Raw genomic sequence first — 6,152 nt, 5'->3', positions numbered from 1 at the left:
AAGGCTTTATTGGGTATTAAGTTAGTTCGCAGCGAAACAATGAGCCGTACTCAGGACGAAAATTGCCGAATTGATATTAATTTGCATTGTAAATACTTTTAAATATGTACCTGTGTATTTATTATTGTAGGGTTATTCCAATTTATTTATCTTTAATTCGCCTATATTTATTTCATGAAACTGAAAATACATGTGTGTGTTTATATTTTTATTTATTTATTCATTTTATTTACAATTTACTTTTGTTAAATTTATTGAGACATAAATCCCAAATCCATGGAACCAAAGTCCTGTGTTGAGTTTGTTTGTTTGTCCGTCATACTCCGAAACGGCGAGTCGTAGCTGCCTGAAATTTAGACACGTCATTTTATATGCAATTTCAAGGTTAACGTTACTATTTTCGAGTAAAGTTTTAATCGACCTCTACTTGACAAAGACTCAAACTTTGTATAATTGCCTAGTGCGGCCTCGACACATTGCCCGTAATCAACTGTCATTATCAACAGTAAACATACTTAAATATACAAATTTGTCTCTTAAATTAAGAAAAAATAGTATCTAAAGTAAATATAATGATATATAGAAAGTTTTTAAGCAACATAATACACGTGTGGGGACAATAAATGCCAAAAATCTATGTAAATCATGGGAAAATGTTTGAAATCAACTACCTGTGAAAACTGACTCCTTTAACACCCTTGACGCTCTTACTGCTGCAACAAAACATACTGCAATTCACCATAGTCAATTTTGATTGATTTATTTCACATAAAACATTATATTTTTCCTTTTTAAATAAACACCTCACTGGGCATAACCCGTGTCGAGGCATTAATTTACACGTTCAAGTACATGATAAATATAATATAAAAAATAACACCGTATGGATATAAACATAAAATATAAATAGCAGACATGCAACAATAATTCCGAGTTCGAATAGACTACTGTTTTGGTCGGGTAAATAACGTAAATATCCAAGTTATTTTACAAACATGTTCATACTTTAGATATGTGACGTTTTTCAAGTAAAATTATTATTAATGTAGGTTAAATATGAATAATCGAAGCAATTTATAAGAACCTGCTGACGAGTTGTATGGATACTGCCGTCATAAAAAAGAAGGACGCATCTAACATTTTTTCGAAAATGAGTTAAATACATATTCGGAATCAGGAAAAAAATACGCATCTACTAAAAATACATCTATCTTCCTAAAATAACCACAACCCTATTATTTTCACTAATAAATGAGACTTAACTGCGAAAAGTCTTGAACATTACTAAATATAAAAGGCTGTTCTGATTGATATAATTACAAAAGACTGATTAAAATACTTATTTATTCTTCTCTTCCGTTTTTAAAAATATTTGAAATTAATGTACCTACTGGTATTTAATTGAATTTAGGATCTGCTGGTAATTTCGAAGTTAATTGATTATTAGGTCAGCGTTACTAGTTTGAAAAGCAGTAAATAGCCAGCAACGTCTATTTTATTGATGATGTAATAACTTATGTTTACATATAAGTTATTAATTTAAAAAATGCTTGTCTATTTTATTATTTGAGTAAAATCAATTGGCAAATTAACACTAAAAAATAAAGACAATTACTTAATTACTAAATAAAAAAGGGCATTTTTAGCAAGAAACGTCTTTTAATTGCAGTTTAACACATTTTCTTGTATTTTTTTTACTAAAAAGAAAATAAAAATGTGACTTTTTAAAAATATAACATAAATTTTATTAAAATTAATATTTAAATTTCGTTAGGGCAAACCATAATACATACTGTCACATAATAATACACTTAATTTTTGTAGTATTTTTCACACAGCGAATTTTTAAATTTCAGAGTTACAAAATATGTATTTTCTCCGTTTTTTGTTTTATGTAGAAACGTCCTTCTTTCTTATGACGGCAGTATACAGCTCAGCAGGACTTCACTTTAAGACTATGTAATGTAAATGATTTGAAAAATTAAATTAAAAAAAATATAAAAAAATTTAAGAAGTTTGGATGTTTAAATATACGTAAAATGGCGAATTTTACACCGTGTGTACACACAAGTTGGCCTTTTAAACGAGCAAATGACGGATCATACTCCCTGTAAATGATTAGATTTTATTATTACCTATTCTAAAATGTTGTCCACCCCTATTGTTGTTCTTATACTTATCACTTTATCATTGTTAATACTTCTTCTGTGGGTGTGCGGATGGCATTTTCAAGAGGACTTTTAAATTGGCTCTTTGTGTAATATTCATTGGACGGAGTGCTGTCTCGGTTACTGCTTCCCATCCTACGATGCCATCTTCAATTTGAGAATGGCATAATGCAAAGTACAACATTTTTGCTATTGCTGGGTTTATGATGCCCCTTATTCTTCTAAAAACACAATATTATTTTATTTCTGACAGTAATAATCCGTCAACCTATAAAGACGCCGTATCGCTATATTTCATAGAACGCAACGATGTTGGTTAGCAACAAATTGGCGGCCATTTTGTTTTGATTGACAACATCACTTTTGTGAGTTCCCTGACATTTCATGATCAGATCGAAACAGTTTGTAGTAGTTCATTGAAGATGTTAGGATTCGTCTTACGTACTGCTAGGGTTTTTGGTAGTACACGAGTACTGAGAATTCTTTATAACTCGTTGGTGCGTAGTAGACTCGAGAGTGGCTCGATGATTTGGGGACCGTGTGTGTTGAAGTACTCTCTTATGGTGGAGAGGGTTTAGAAGAAATTTCTTCTGTTTCTCTACATGAAGAAGGGCCGATATTATCCATGGCTTTATCCCACTGAGTTCCTCCAGAGTATGCATGGTTACAGCAGTTTGAAGACTAGAAGGAATGTGTATTTAACAACGCACTTCTTTCGATTGTTGCGCGGTATTATTGACAACTCTGAAATTATGCGGAGCATTAGCTTTTATGTTCCGGATAATTACCTTAGACAGCGTCAGCATAGACTGTTTCACATTCCAACATACAGGACCAACCTGTAAATGGTTATGCTTGTTGGAAGGGCTATCTCTATGTTGAACAATATTACTTTGGACATTGACATTTTTCACGTCTCTGAGGGAGTTTTTCGTTACAAGATTCTCTTACTTTTTCAACATATTATTCTTTGGATATTATGTATACTAATGTGTTTTTTTTATATATAAAAATACCTTATTTCACCTAATTATTTCTATATATATGAATTAAGATATTCCATTTTGTAATGTACATATATATTAATAAATAAATAAAATTGAAAAAAAAAGAAAAAAAAAAAAAACATACGTATAACGGTTCTATCGGATGCTTTTGTCGCTGTGCTTGGCTTTGTTTGTAAATAATTAGGATATTTACGTTATTTACCCCACCAAAACAGTAGTCTATTCGAACTCGGAATTATTGTTGCATGTCTGCTATTTACGTTCTATGTTTATATCCATACAGCGTTATTTATTATATTATATTATATTTATCATGTACTAGAACATGAAATAAAAACAATCTAAATGAATACCTCGACACGGGTTATGCCCAGTGAGGTGTTTATGTAAAAAAAGTAAAAATATAATGTTTTATGTGAAATAAATAAATCAAAATCGACTATGGTGAATTGCAGTATGTTTTGTTGCAGCAGTAGGAGCGTCAAAGGTGTTAAAAGAGTCAGTTTTCACAGGTAATTGATTTCAAATATTTTCCCATGATTAACATTGATTTTTGGCATTTATTGTCCCAACACGTGTATTATGTTGCGTTAAAACTTTCCTCATATCAACATATTTACTTCAGATACTATTTTTTCTTAATTGAGGAGACAAATTTGTATATTAAAGTTTGTTTACTGTTGATAATGACAGTTGATTACGGGCAATGTGTCGAGGCCGCACCAGGCAATTATACAAAGTTTGAGTCTTTGTCAAGTAGAGGTCGATTAAAACTTTACTCGAAAATAGCAACGTTAACCTTGAAATCGCATCTAAAATGACGTGTCTAAATTTCAGGCAGCTACGACTCGCCGTTTCGGAGTATGACGGACAAACAAACAAACTCAACACAGGACTTTGGTTCCATGGACTTAGGATTTAAGTCTCAATAGTATATTGGGAATAAAATGAATAAACAAATAAAAATATAATCACAAAAACGTATTTTTAGTTTTATAAAATAAAAATAGGCGAATTATAGAAAAATTAATTGGAATAACCCTGCAATAATAAATACACATACAATATACATATATATATATATGTACATGTAAAAGGGTGTGTTTGTGTGTATTTGTATGAGAGGGTGTTCAGCTGTGTGTAAGCGTGTGCATAATAAAAAAGCAAGTGGGAGCGTATCGCAACCAGATAGAATAAGTCATAATTTATTTTTAAATAAATTAAGAAGGAAGTTAAATATAATGAAAAAAAACATTATAATTTGAGCAAGAACGATAGAGGAAAGAGTGTTGTGCATAGTTAGTGCTGCAGACTGACAGATGGAAAAAAAACTTACTTTTTATAACGCGAAAATGACGTTCGAATTTATTTTGGATAGAAGGTTTAACGAGTCTACTTTATTATTTAATAGTTTATATAAATAGCTTAATTTAGATGTTGTGCGTCTATTTTTAAAGGGTAACAATCCATTTTATTAAGTAGATTGGCTGTAAGTGCAAAGCGTTTCATTGTTTTTATAATCTAGGTATTTTAAAAATTTCCGTTGAACATTTTCAATCCTTTCCATGTTTGTTATGTATTGTGGGCTCCACACAACAGATGCAAACTCCAAGTTACTGCGTACAAAAGTGTAGTATAGAGTCTTCAATGTATTAAGTTTTTTTTAAAGGGTTTGGGATTTCTTAAATAGCCCAGCATTCGGTAAGCTTTTACAGCAATAGAATTTTAAGACCCAAACAGCAATCTAATGTAATAAATTGCTGTAATATCTCAAAACTCGCCATACCATGATATGGAATAGGGTATTCTCACAAGTCGCGAAAAACATTAAAAATGTAATACATATTTAAAGCGGATTTTTACGATTCTAATTTATTTATTTATTTGACGGACTTATGCAGTCCATTCTAACGATGGTAAATACAATTTCTTATAATGAATACAGGCACTCAATAAAATAAAATATTATATGATTAAACAATGTTTGAGTATGTCCAAATGCTTGCAGACTGGCTGGATTTCCTCCCTAGGAGATTATTAACATTTAAACTTATTGCAACAGAAAGGGAAAACATTTTTGAGAAGGGAATATGGAAGTCTAGGCATTTACAGGGCTTATGACCAGTCATTGGCTGGTTTAAGTGGCCACTAGACTCACTGTGTAACATTTACCATTCTGCCCATGTTTGAACACCCGCATTTCCTCAACTCTTCCATCTGTTGACTTTTGTGAAGTAAAAGAGTTGAAACCTTTATCACGTGGGTGAGATTTATCCGGCTGAACCAAATCACCTACTAGGCAACGCCTCCCTAGGGAGGAAATCCAGCCAGTCTGCAAGCATTTGGACATACTCAAACATTGTTGAATTAACTACCTGGTAAAAAAAGAAGCATAAAAAATGGAAAATTGTTTTCAGGCGTTGCCTAGTAGGTGATTTGGTTCAGCCGGATGAATCTCACCCACGTGATAAAGGTTTCAGCTCTTTTACTTCACAAAAGTCAACAGATGGAAGAGTTGAGGAAATGTGGATGTTCAAACATGGGCAGAACGGTGAATGTTGCACAGTGTGTAAAGTGGCCACTTAAACCAGCCAATGACAGGTCATAAGCCCTGTAAATGCCTAGACTTCCATATTCCCTTCTCAAAAATGTTTTCCGTTTCTGTTGCAATAAGTTAAAATATTTCATAGTCCTGGACTGGTACTAGAAACGTAAGACTGATCATCTTACCTTCATGTAACAAAAATGATCAAGATATGCTGCGATTGGTGTACCAATGCAGTGCTCTATGCACCATTAGGTGCGAAAAGGGAATGATGATGTTAATGAATACATAAACTATACACCAAGCACAAGAGGTCTCTTTTTATTGTGATTTTTTGTTTCGTTTTTTTTTTCATTTGTACTTTTCACTCGTAAATATGTACCTATTATTTATATTTTAAAAATGCACCAGTTTATACAACAATTTCAGTGA

This window comes from Micrasema longulum, unplaced genomic scaffold (assembly GCF_059751315.1).
Source record: "Micrasema longulum isolate JH-2025_06_02 unplaced genomic scaffold, ASM5975131v1 h1tg002071l, whole genome shotgun sequence".
Taxonomy (NCBI): domain Eukaryota; kingdom Metazoa; phylum Arthropoda; class Insecta; order Trichoptera; family Brachycentridae; genus Micrasema; species Micrasema longulum.
The sequence above is the reverse complement of the archived record's forward strand: the minus strand, read 5'-3'. Positions refer to the sequence as shown.